Genomic DNA, 13591 nt, shown 5'->3' on the forward strand with positions numbered 1-13591 from the left:
CAGGGTACATGAGAAATTGACTGGGAACGTCTTCCGACACCCAAATCCCATCTCAGCAGGAGGCCCAGACTCTGCTGCTGGTCAGACTTTTCGCATGTCTTATGACACCAACAAAAGCCTGAAAAAATGAATAGGTCACCCCAAGACTATACCCACATGGAGCTTAAAAGGGAAACTCACCAAGTGAAGCCAAACTTACCTGGCCTGGCTGAGTGTCTGTGCAGGAAGGCCTGTTGTTCAGCATGGCCTTGGACCCTGGGCCCTGGGCCCTGGGGCCTGGACTCCACAGGAAAAAACTAAGGCCCCACAGTGGGACACTCCATATGTTAAGTAAAAAATAATAAGAAAAGGGCAGCTTCGCTGGCACAAGAAATCCAATTAGGTCAAATCAAATAAATCAAAATGTCCATCGTTTTATTAAGAAAGATGCTTTCTGGTGACCAAGCGCATGGTGGGCAGACAGGACACTAGGGAGCCCATGCAGACCTGAAAATCACGTTTTTCTCCTCTAGGAGCCCACCAAAATACCCTGTGGGAGTGGTCCTGACCCTGGCATTCTGGGATTTGGAGTCCAGAGCAAAGCAACTCCAAGGCCAAGAAGGCTGGGATGGATGTCAGAGGCTGGGGACTATACTCCCAACTTAACAATAATAAGGATTATATGAAGCCATGGTAAAGAAGGACTGACATGGATGAAGTGTTTATAATTGAGGATTTAATCTCTGTTACTTCATCATCACAATAGCTGTCTTTCCCTTGTATAAGCAGGAAATCAAAGCTCAGTATCTTAGTAACACCACAACTTCCACATTGCAAACGACATGGGATGTAGCTGGGTCTTCACTACTTTTCACATTGCTCTGACAAACTGCCTGACAAAAGTAACTTAAAGGAGAAAGGTTTGGCTTCTTTGGTTGGCTTTGGTTTGGGGTTTTTGAGACAGGGTTTCTCTGTGTAGCCCTGGCTGCCCTGGAACTAGTTCTGTAGACCAGGATGGCCTTAGTCAAACTCAGCTATCCTCCTGCCTCTGCTTCCTGAGTACTCTAGGATTAAAGGCTTACACCACCACAGTTGGTAGTTTTCTTTTAGTTCATGGCTTAAGAGGATCCACTTAATAGCCATGGCAACAGGAGCATTGTTAGGCATCTTATCACATGGTATCCACAGATAGAAAACAGAGAGAAACAAATGCTAGTACTCAGCTCATTTTCTACTTTTTAATCACCCTAAACCACAACAGGCAGAATGGTGACACCTACACTCAGAGTGGGTCATCCCAACTCAATTAACTCAGCCTAGAAACTCCCCCCAGACACACCCAGATGCCTGCCTCCTTAGGATTTGTCAAGATGATAATCAATATAAAAGCTCATGAGCAGCTGTCCCTTTCTTTGACTGTCACTCTTTAATCATTCTGTCTTTGGAAGGCCATCTTCTTATATGTTTCTCCATATCTCCTTCTGAATTAATCAGCTGGTCCCCCTCCCAACATCGGCCCACATTCCATTGATCCATCGACCACATTCCTTGCAAAAAAAAGACACTCAGCCTATTCTCTTCACTTTGTTGATTTCCTGATACATGTGCAAGTTGGATAAATATTTGCTGGATTAATTCCAAAGTTGTTCCCTCCACCATCTGCTTTTCTCTGAGTCCCTCGTGTTATCTGGTACTTCCCTGCTAGTGATTTACAAGCACACACTGTCAGTCCTAGCTTCTAACTCAAGTTCTACATCGGTACCTCTGGACAGTCTAATGATGCGTCAGTGCTCCAAACTTGTCTATTCTAGCTCTTCACTGCTTTCTAGTCAATCCTAATGTATTGGAAACAGAATAGTGTCTTTCCTAGAAACTGACTCCCAAGCCTCAGTCATATTATCACTTCTGTTCCTTAATTTCTAATTCAAATAATTTAGGAATCAAACAGGTATTCCCTTCCACTGGTATATGACATTCAGTATAAGTCACACTAAAAAACCCACTGTTTTTGAGACAGGTTCTCACTGTGTGTACCAGTCTAGCCTCAAACTCAAGGACCCTCCTACTTCTGACTAAAGAGTTCTGGGATTAAAGATATACATTATCTGTCCCAGCATAAGCTGCATTTTTCTTGAGAAATTTACATATTTAAATGTTTTCCAGCTCCTTGTTCTAATTACAGAGCACATCTGTTTCCTATATTTCCTAGGTCATCTTTGTTTTATTTCATACTAGGTACCCACAACCACCCCACAATACCTGTTTAGATGAGAAATTTTGTAAATATATCCTTTGTAAGAACTGAAGCATATTACATTTGAAAGACCAAGTGCCACTCAGCTTTCTCATTGCCATAATGCATACCTGGGTGTTATGATTTGGATATAGAACTTGACCTGTGTTCAATGCCCAGTAGCCAGCTGGTGGTATCATGAAGAAAGGCTGCCATAAATTGTTTTCTGTTATTAGAATGTAGGGCTTTTCTAGAAGAACTAAGACATGGGATGAATCCTTGAAAAATATATCTTGTGCTAGGCATCTTCCTCCACCTCTCTGTGCTTCCTGACACCACGAAGTGGGCAGCCTCCTCTTCACTGTCACATGGCATTCTGCTTCACTTCTGCCTTGCCCAAAACAAAAGGATGCAGTTGTAACCTCAGAACTAACAACCTGAATTAAATTTTTCCTTGTTCTAGTAGATTTCCTCAGGTACTCTGTCACACTGATGGAAAAGAACTAGCCAAACAATATGCCAAACTCACATAAAAGTGTTTACTTTGACCCAGAGGTTTTGGGGTACAGTCAAATGACCAATGGGACCACTGGTTGGAGAGTCAGGTGAAGTAACAAGTTGTGGAAGGAACACAAGATAAACATATCTGGTCACTGTGAACAAAAAGTGAAAGTGAGGCAGTAGAAGAGACATTTGCCTTTGAGGGCAATCTTCAGTGACCTGGAGCATCTCCAGGAGGCTCTTCTGTACCAGGATTTCGGTTTTGGGACTACCAACCAGCTCCCAAATCTTGACATGGAGACTTACTATTAGTTGTAAATGCTCAGCCTTATCTTAGCTCTTATTTTTCTGTTTCTCTTTATCTGTTTTGCTTTGGAGCTTCATACCTTTCTTCCTTTCTGTATGTTCTGCTTTCACTGCTTCTCACAGTTGCCTGAATTCTGGGGCAAGCATTTCCCTCTACTTCTCCCTCATTTTCCTTTCTTTCTTCTCTCTTGTCCTCTCCTATTTATTCTCTCTGCCCACCAGTCCACCCTATCCATCTCCTGCTGAGCTATTGTCCATAAAGCTTTTTATTAGACCAATCGAGTGCCTTAGGCAGGCAAGGTGAAACAAATGTAACACATGTTTACATCATTAACAAAGGCAGCATAAACAAAAGTAACACCTTTGCCCAGTTAAAATAATATTTCACAACACTCTTCCTCTTTACTGTTCCTCTACTTTCCAATAGGGCTTGTCTAGTGACGAGGCTTTTACCCCACAAACCATGGTGTACCATTGAAATTCCAATGGTAACAGACCACATCTATCACCAACTAGTTTCCATACCCTGTTGATAGCCTTCCTAGACAGCCATTTATAGAACTTATACTCTCTTTCATAAAATCAATGAAAAAGGGTATCCTACCTTATACCCCAGTTATACTTCTCAGCAGGACCTTGTTGCAGTGATACTTCATTTGTATTTTAATAGATAAAGCTTGCCTGAAGGTCAGTGAAAAGCATCCACACCTGTCAGCCACACAGGCCAGACAGGGGTTGCACATCTTTAATCTCAACAGCCACACTAGTTAGACATAGAGGCTGGGATGTGGTGATGCACACCTTTAATCCCAGAAGTAGAGAGACGTATGAGGCAAGATGAGACAGGAACTCATCTGAAGATTTCAAAGAGGTAAGAACTCTCTAGAGGCTTGGTTTCTTCGTGCTATACCTTGTAATAAATCTAGCAAAGTATTTTTCTGATCTGCCTTAAAATACAACAAAGATTCTGAATTTACATGTTCCCCACTACATTTTAATATCTACAAGGCTGCTGCTTGTTTGTCCTGGCTGCCCAGAACTGAAATAACCACACAGAAACTGTATTAATTAAATCACTGCTTGGCCCATTAGCTCTAACTTCTTATTGGCTAATTCTTATATTAATTTAACCCATTTCTATTAATCTTTGTATCGCCATGTGACAGTGGCTTACCGGGGAAAATTCTCAGTGTTTATCTCCGATGGATCCATGGAGTCTCTCCCGATCTGCTTTCTTCCTCCCAGAATTCAGTTCTATCTTCTCTACCAACCTAAATTTTGCCCTATCAAAAGGCCAATTCAGTTTCTTTATTCATTAACCAACAAAAGAAAGAAACACATAAACAGATGAACCTTCTACTCCAAGTTGGGAAGGGTATTTTTCTTGCTTTTAAAAGTCCCTATAATATACACCAGGATCTTCAGGATCATAATACTTAATATAAAAGACAAAATCTACGGATATAAGAACAGTTCTATGGATCTTCTGGCTCAATTACTTATTTTTAGGAACAGAACTGTTCTCAGGGAAACCAACTACAATGGTTAATTCAGTGTAATTTTTTTTTTTGTTTTCTCATCTGTCTTTCTATAACTGAAGGGGAGCAGAAGTTGAGAAGTAGTATAGTTTCAGTGAGAAATGCACCCCATGGACTTATGCATTTGCACTCTTGGATCCCAGGTGGTGCTGCTGGGAAGTTACAGAACCTTTAAGATGTTCTTGTCAGAATAAGTATAACTCTGCAGGACAGGATTAGAGTGTTTACCATCTTTCCTCATTTCCTGTTCTCCTTCTGGTTCCTGTCTAAAGATCCAATGTGACCAGCTGCCTTTCTACTACTGCCACCATTCCATGCCTTTCTTGCCATGGAGGACTCTGTCTCCTGAAACTGAAAACCCAAATAAGCCCTTTCCTCTATAAGTTGCCTTTGATCATGGTACTTTATCATGGCAACAAAAAAGAAATTAATACAAGAAATTGCCAAGGCAGCAACGCTTTGCAATGTAGTGACCATGAAAATATCATATAGTCTCTCCTTGCTGAAAAAAATTCTATGGGGATAATTAGTCTGTAGTTCAGACAATAATCTGCAAATATGAGGATGGCTGATCATAAAGGTGCAACTTTATGTACAAACTATAAATTGGAACACTTCAGGAACAGGCGACAATTTCCACCTGTTTTCATTCATGGGACGCTACATTCCTACGTGATAAGATCATAGTCATTGTGTCCAGTTTACTCCTGGTCCCCCACTAGCAAGCATATCATGTATATTGTTTGCTGCTCAATGAATCCATTAACTTCTCAGTTTCCTCTAAAACCTCATTTACAGCCTACACTTAGAACCAATTGAATATATTTTTCTAGAATTCCTCTGTTTCCTGTGGTGTTCCGATTTTATATTCAGTGTGGGTTACATGCATACTAATCAGATTTGAGAAACTTTGATTTGAGCTTTGCAAAATTGTCCCAGGCCTTGCCTAGAGAATTTCTGGTTTGCAGGTATGAAAAAAAAAAAAAAGCAAATTAAACATTTGCAGTTACTTACCATTTTTCCTGCCTACTAGAATGTTTCCATAATCCTAGGATAATTTTTAATGTAGTTTGGACGGCTGCATCTGAAATGATGACTTACAGTCTTATATTTCTTCATCCTCTGACCTTTTTTGGTTCTGAGACACAGCATCAATTCCCAAGGGAGACACTATTCATTTGGGTTGAATTAACTATTTTGTCAATCTCCTCTCATGGTAAAAAGGGAACACTATAGATTTCCCCGGGAGGCACCTCTGACCACGTGGGACTTGCCATCCGGCGCGTGCCCGCAGAGGGACTGGGATCTGTTCATCGTGGGTGGCAGACTAGTAAAGGCCATGGCACTGGCGGGAATCCTGAATGGGAAGGTGGTCTCCACGTTGGCGACAGAGATGACTCCAAACTTTATATAAATGTGAAGCTGAAATCTGCTGAGGAGATTGGAATCAAAGCCACTCACCTTAAATTACCGAGAACGTCCACAGAGTCCGAGGTGTTAAAGTATGTCATCTCCTTGAACGAGGACTCCAGTGTGCATGGATTCATAGTGCTGGTGCCTTTGGATTCAGAGAATTCCATTAACACTGAAGCCGTCATCAGCGCTATCACGCCCGACAAAGACGTGGATGGGTTGACTACCATCAGCGCTGGGAGACTTGCCAGAGGTGATCTGAATGACTGCTTCATTCCGTGCACACCCAAAGGCTGCTTGGAGCTCATCAAAGAGACAGGGGTGCAGATTGCTGGAAGACACGCCGTGGTGGCTGGGCGAAGTAAAATAGTTGGTGCCCCCATGCATGACCTGCTCCTGTGGAACAATGCCACAGTGACCAGCTGCCACTCCAAGACTGCCAATCTGGACAAAGAGGTAAACAAAGGAGACATTCTGGTGGTTGCAACAGGACAGCCTGAGATGCTGAAAGGGGAATGGGTCAAGCCCGGGGCTGTCCTCATAGATTGTGGGATCAACTATGTTCCAGATGATACAAAGCCCAATGGAAGGAAAGTTGTGGGTGATGTGGTGTATAACGAGGCCAAGGGGAAGGCGAGCTTTATCACGCCTGTCCCAGGTGGCGTGGGGCCCATGACCGTGGCGATGCTGGTACACATCTGCATTTCTTGCAGAAATTTAAGCCAGGAAAGTGGACAATTCAGTTTAACAAGCTGAGTCTCAAGACACCTGTTCCGAGTGACATTGATATATCACGATCATGCAAGCCAAAGCCCATCTGTAGCCTGGCCTGAGAAATTGGGCTGCTCACAGAAGAGGTGGAGCTATATGGGGACACAAAGGCCAAAGTCTTGCTGTCGACCCTAGAGCATCTAAAGAACCAGCCCGATGGGAAATACGTGGTCGTGACTGGTATAACGCCAACACCTCTGGGAGAAGGGAAAAGTACAACCACAATCGGACTGGTGCCAGCCCTCGGCGCACACCTGAATCAGAATGTTTTTGCCTGTGTGCAACAGCCTTCTCAGGGACCCATCTTTGGGATAAAAGGTGGTGCCGCAGGAGGTGGCTATTCCCAGGTCATTCCTATGGAAAACTTCAATCTCCACCCCACTGGTGACATGAACACCATCACTGCAGCTAATAACCTCGTGGCTGCTGCCATCGATGCTCAGGTATTTCATGAGCTGACCCAGACAGACAACGCTCTCTTTAACCGCTTGGTGCCTTCAGTAAACGGAGTAAGAAAATTCTCTGATATCCAGATTCGAAGGTTACAGGGTTAGGCATTGAAAAGACTGACCCTACCACACTGACTGATGATGAGATAAACAGATTTGCAAGACTGGATATTGATCCTGAAACCATAACGTGGCAAAGAGTGCTGGACACCAACGATAGATTCCTGAGGAAGATCACAACTGGACAGGCTCCAGCAGAGAGAGGCCACACACGCACGGCCCAGTTTGATATCTCTGTAGCCAGTGAAATCATGGCCATTCTGGCCCTGACTAGTTCCCTGGAAGACATGAGAGAGAGACTGGGCAAAATGGTGGTGGCATCCAGTAAGAAAGGCGAGCCCATCAGTGCCGAGGATCTGGACGTAAGTGGAGCGCTGACGGTGCTGATGAAGGACGCAATCAAGCCCAATCTCATGCAGACCTTGGAGGACACACCAGTGTTTGTCCATGCTGGGCCTTTTGCCAACATCGCACATGGGAACTCCTCCATCATTGCAGACCGGATTGCACTCAAGCTTGTTGGCCCTGAAGGCTTTGTAGTGACTGAAGCAGGATTCGGAGCAGACATAGGCATGGAAAAGTTCTTCAACCTCAAGTGCCGGTATTCTGATCTCCAGCCACACTTGGTGGTTCTTGTTGCCACTGTCAGGGTTCTTAAGATGCACGGGGGTGGCCCCACGGTCACTGCTGGACTGCCCCTTCCCAAGGCTTACACGGAAGAGGACATGGACCTGGTTGAAAAGGGCTTCAGTAACTTGAGGAAACAAATAGAAAATGCTAGGATGTTTGGAGTGCCTATGGTCGTGGCCATGAACGCATTCAAGACAGATACAGATGCTGAACTGGACCTCATCTGCCGCCTCTCCAGAGAACATGGGGCTTTCGATGCTGTCAAATGCACCCACTGGGCAGAAGGAAGCCGGGGGGCCTTAGCCCTGGCTCAGGCAGTCTAGTGAGCATCACAGGCCCCCAGCAACTTCCGGCTCCTCTATGAACTCAAGCTTCCAATTGAGGATAAAATTAAGATCATTGCACAGAAGATCTACGGGGCAGACGACATCGAATTGCTCCCGGAAGCGCAGAACAAAGCAGAGGTCTACACAAAACAGGGCTTTGGGAATCTACCCATCTGCATGGCCAAAACACACTTGTCTTTGTCTCACAACCCAGCACTGTGCCTACTGGCTTCGTTCTGCCCATCCGTGACATCCGTGCCAGCCTTGGTGCTGGTTTTCTGTACCCGTTAGTGGGAATGATGAGCACAATGCCTGGACTCCCTACCCGGCCCTGTTTTACGATATTAATTTGGACCCTGAAACCGAACAAGTGAATGGATTGTTTTAAACAGATCTTCTGTCCGCAAGAGGCCACTTTGTCTGGCCAGTGTCTGTGCAGGCCCACTGAGGAAGTGTGCAGAAGTCCAGGAAGTCAGCCCCGCCCCAACGAGCTTCAGAAATAGTGGGAGTTTCCCTAAAGCCTTTTACAGCCTTAATTCACATCATCGTGTATAAATTAACATAAATCGTGTCTATTTACTTAGGGAAAATCCACAGAATAAATGGAATAATTTTGCTACCCAAAAAAAAAAGAAACACTATAGCTAGAGAGATGGCTTAGCAGTTAAGACTTTGCATTGCTCTTCCAGAGAACTACTGTCTCATTCACAGCATCCACCTTGTACAGCTCACTCCTAACTGTAACCCCAGCTCCAGGTGATCTAGTGCCCTCTGCTGGCCTGGATGAGAAACTGAAATCGCTAGTGCACATATCCCCCCCCCACATACACACATATACACATAATTAAGAAAAATAAAATGGGTACTACATCATATTTTATAGCTAGAACCATTCAAATAATACATATAATTATCATTTCTGGTTAAGAAGACTTAATTTAAAAAATATAAAATCCAAAATGTTTTCAACCCACGCCTCTTTGTATATTGATGCTTCTGAAAGTCTTGATAGCTCTATGTACTCAAAGTTTGTTACATATACATAGTTTTTTGAGTTGATGTGTAAAGCTGTCCTATCTTTGTACTATAAGTGTACAATATTTGAATCATAAATTAAGCTTGTGTTTCAATTTTGGTCTTTATTAGCTACTTTTCTCATTGTCACAATCAAGTTAACAATGGCAACGTGAGAAAAGGCTTATTTTGGCTTACAGCTTGCATGTATAACCCATCATGACTTAGAAGGCCTACTCATAGTTTGAGTGTATAAACCATCATGACGTGGAAGGCCAGCTCACAGCTTGCGTGTATAACACATCATGATGCAGAAGTCCTGCAGGCAGGAACATGAGGCAGCTAGTCACATTTCATGTTTAGTCAGGAAGCAGAGACTGAAGAATACCGGTGCTCAGCTCATTTTTCCTTTTAATTAAATCCAAAGCCCCAGGCTGTGCAACAGTGCTGCCCATATTTAGAGTGAATCTTCCTATTTTGATTGATGCAATCTAGAAATTCCTCCCTGACAAACCCAAAGTGTTGTCTTCTAGGTGAGTCTAGTTCCTAGCAAGTAAGCAATCAATATCAACCATCTCAGGACCCATTGCTAAACTGTCTCATTATATATTTTCAAATATTCTCAATTCCAGAAATAATGCAAAACCCAAAATACTTGATCTCCACTTATTTTGAGCTAGAGATTTTCAATATATAGCACTGTTCTTTAGTGATTTCCTCTCTTATTTATTTATTTTTTACCCTTTTGTATACACTTATTTATTCATGTATGTGTGCTTCTGTATGTGGGTCTCTGTAGTGTGTCACTGCACACGTGGAGCACAGAGCACAACTTTTCAGAGTTTTTTTCTCCTTCCTTTATGTGTGGGCCAGAGGCTGAACTCAGTTTCAGCTGTGGCAGCAAGTGTCCTTATCCACTGGGCCGCCTTACTGACCCATGTCTCTCTTCTGAAGGAAACAACTGGCAACAGCAAAGAAGGGCTGTTGAGTTCCTGTCTCTCTTAGCTGTCTACATGAACATGTGTGATTCCCACACTGCTCTATGGAGATAAAACGTTCCAGAATAGCATTTTGAACAACAGCCAAATCTCCCCACGCTAATGGAAAAACAGCTTTAGACAGACAATCTGGTTTTTAAGGATACACTGTAAGAAAAGAAGAACATTTGTAAAACATTTGTGTTGTGTGTGGTGTATTGTTCCTTCCAAGTTTTCTGTTTGAAATATAAGTGGTTTTGATATGGAAGTGGAAAAAAAAGGGAAAAAAGAAAGAAATATACAGCTGTCATAGTTTTAAATGGTTAGTTATCCCTTCCCACAAGGCTCAATATTCATTATGCAACTGACTTTTTCACACCAATAATCAAAACCTAGAAAAAGATAGTTTCTGAGTGGCAGGGAGATAAGGAATGGCTTTATCATTATTTTCCATAAGTGGCAAGCACCATGGATTCTTAAGCTTGGACTTGCAGAGACAGATGAATTTGAACTCTCTCTCTCTCTTACACACACACACATACACAAACACACACACGCACACACACTCACACATTTTCAGTTAACCTCTGCATCACTCTCTCCCTTTTCTATTTTTTTCAATTTTTTCCTTTTTTCCATGCCCCTTTCTATGTATATTGGCTGTAGTTCTTAAAATAATGTCCCTTTAACATCTGACACGCACACACACATACACGGACACACACACAGGTGCAATAACTCATATTACTAAAGATCAGTTTATGTTTGTATGGTTCAGGATCAACTTGAGATTTATCTTAGAATCTTTAGAGGATGTAAATTTCTTATTTGTACATTACATATTGTTTTGGACTCTTTTGTTCTCTTAATATGAGATGCCCTGCTTGGAATGTGTTAGTCATTTCTTGATTACTGAATAATACATAAAAGAAGTTGTGTCTCTGTTAAACTAGCTGATCAAATTTTAACAGGTTAAGAACCATATTGTGAACTTGCTGCAGACTTTAATTGCCACAAATTCATTATATCTTGCATTCTCGCTCCAAATTACATTAGTTCATTATTGCAACATTTACAAAAGGTTAATATCTATTTTTTTATAATTCTTCTCACCTCTGTTGCAAATATCTTTTTCCTGCAGCAGGAGACTATTTTTTATAAGTCTATTTACTAGTCTGCGGTCTCCTCTGTGGAGAAGAGCAAGTGGAGGTAGGGAAAACTTACCTGACATGAGAGGTCTTTGAATTTCACTGTTAGTCAAGACAGAAACTGTGGAAATGGAAGCTGGAGTTCATGCCACTGACCCCCTACTCACTTCAGTTAGACAGATATTTCTTTAAAGGTATCTCCTCTGGGTCTAATATTTAAGTTGAAAGGGAAGCTACAGAAAAGATTCATAAACTAAACCAGGAAGATTTTGGTGCTATTTGTCAGATTGCTCAGTAGAAAATATTTTTACAAGAACTATAAAAAGAACTAGGTCAGGCATATTTATAACATTTATACCTATTTCTGGTTTTTTTGAGAATCCACATAATTATTTGGGGAATTAAACACATGCTCACCTCACCATATCTGAGTGTCTTACAGAAAAATAAATAAATAAATCATTAAATTAGTTACCAGCAAGTACAAAAGGTAAAACAAAAGTCAGACAGATACCCAAGAGTTTTAGAGAGATAGTTTCAACTTCCAGAGCAAAATAATGTAGGCATAGACCACAGACATTTTATAAATAAGCTATCCATAGTCAAGTAGAGCTTCACCAAAGGACTCTCCTTCAGGAAGTTCCATCATTGGCAGCCCCAGGAGGGAAGGGAAGCCCTGTGGGGGGGCTTTGAAAAGGAAATGCACTAGGAGATGCAATAGTTTGAAAGGTGAGTCAGAACACAGAGAGCTTTGGCAGTCATTCTGCTAGCAAGTCGTGAATCCTCTGACTACTTCTAACCACAGAGAGCTTGGAAGCTGCTGGAAACTCCAACCCCTGCTTCCCATCCTAAGACATAAAAAAACTGATGTTTCTGGAAACAATAACTAGACTCTAAGTAAAACAGCAGTCATGTTACAAGAGTAGAAGTAGAGGAGTCACGGTGGAGACACCCTCCAGAGCAAATGCTTTGTGTTCTGGCTTACAATGAATAATCAGGATGACAAATTTTCAAAGCACATCAAAACATACAGTTAAGATTTGTGCATTTCTAAAATGATTGTTACAGGAGGTGGTCATGAGGATAACTTTCAAAAATGGGTTCTTTCCTTTCACTGCTTGGCTCTCAGGAATGAAACTGAGGTCTCAGGCTTGGCAGCTAGGACCCCTTGCAATATTTTGAAAAACTGCAAAATACTTATGTAAAATTAATTCCTAGAAAAATCTGAATTATTAATGAGAATAGAGACGTCTAGGGGCTTTCCTATAGTGGAATTAGAGTCTAACATAATTACACTTACCCATGCTGTCCCATAACAAAAAATAGATAATTTTGAATATTTTTATCCAAAAAATGGATAAATTTTACTACAAAAACAATAAGAAATATAAATCTTCAGATAATTTTGTGAGTCTAATTTATTTTTTGCAACAAAATCAAAGACATGAGAAATGAATGTGATTGGCCGGGATCATTTTTTTTAACACAGATACAAAAGTTACAGACTGATGACAACAGCAGAGATGTCCCAGCAGTTAAGAGCAGCCAGTGTTCTCCCTAAAGATTCAAGCCGAACACAAAAAGAAGAAAACTACAGAATCATCTAAATACAGAAACTGAAGACTAGAAGGTCACTTTTATAAAAGTGCTATGACAGAATGCTAGGGACTTTTTAAAATTCTGGTTTCCCCTTACCCAGTCACAGAACTGCATGGCCTATTGGGACTCAATTGCAGCTAGACATGGCCAAGAGATGGAATTAGAATGCAAGAGATGTGCAGTATTTCCATATTTTGACCATAAAACTCTGTCTTGTGATTAATGTACTCTGTCCGCCATCTGCAGCTCAATTGACTGGACTCTGAGGAGTTAGTCCCACCAGGTGGAAGCTACTGGGGGATTGTGTGCAAGATAATATCATCAACACCAGCGCCAAGACAGCCTGCCAGAGAGCAAGAGATCAATTCCGAAGCACAAAAGTTTGATGTTGCTTCAGCACCTAAGGGGATCTTAACTGATACCCTTGATGAAGGATAACGACCTCCCAGGTCACATTGATCATCTTACTCTTCTGAATGAAAATAGTACAGTTCTTGTCATCACAATGAAACTGGAAGAAAAAAATAAGAGGAGCAGGCCTCAGGAAGTAACACAAATTGCTATTAGTCGCAGAATTTACTTAGAACTAATAAACCCAATAAAGATCATCAAGAAATATATAGAACACAAGGAAGACACCAAAATGG

General features: G+C 41.8%; 1 pseudogene; it reads left to right on the top strand.

Moving 5' to 3' along the window:
- The window catches only part of LOC125406736 (C-1-tetrahydrofolate synthase, cytoplasmic pseudogene), a 45118-nt pseudogene extending 36293 nt beyond the window's left edge, over window positions 1–8825 (top strand).
- The last annotated feature ends 4766 nt before the right edge of the window (window positions 8826–13591 follow it).

This window comes from Myodes glareolus, chromosome 5 (genome assembly GCF_982192425.1).
Source record: "Myodes glareolus chromosome 5, mMyoGla1.1, whole genome shotgun sequence".
In the NCBI taxonomy this organism is placed as follows: domain Eukaryota; kingdom Metazoa; phylum Chordata; class Mammalia; order Rodentia; family Cricetidae; genus Myodes; species Myodes glareolus.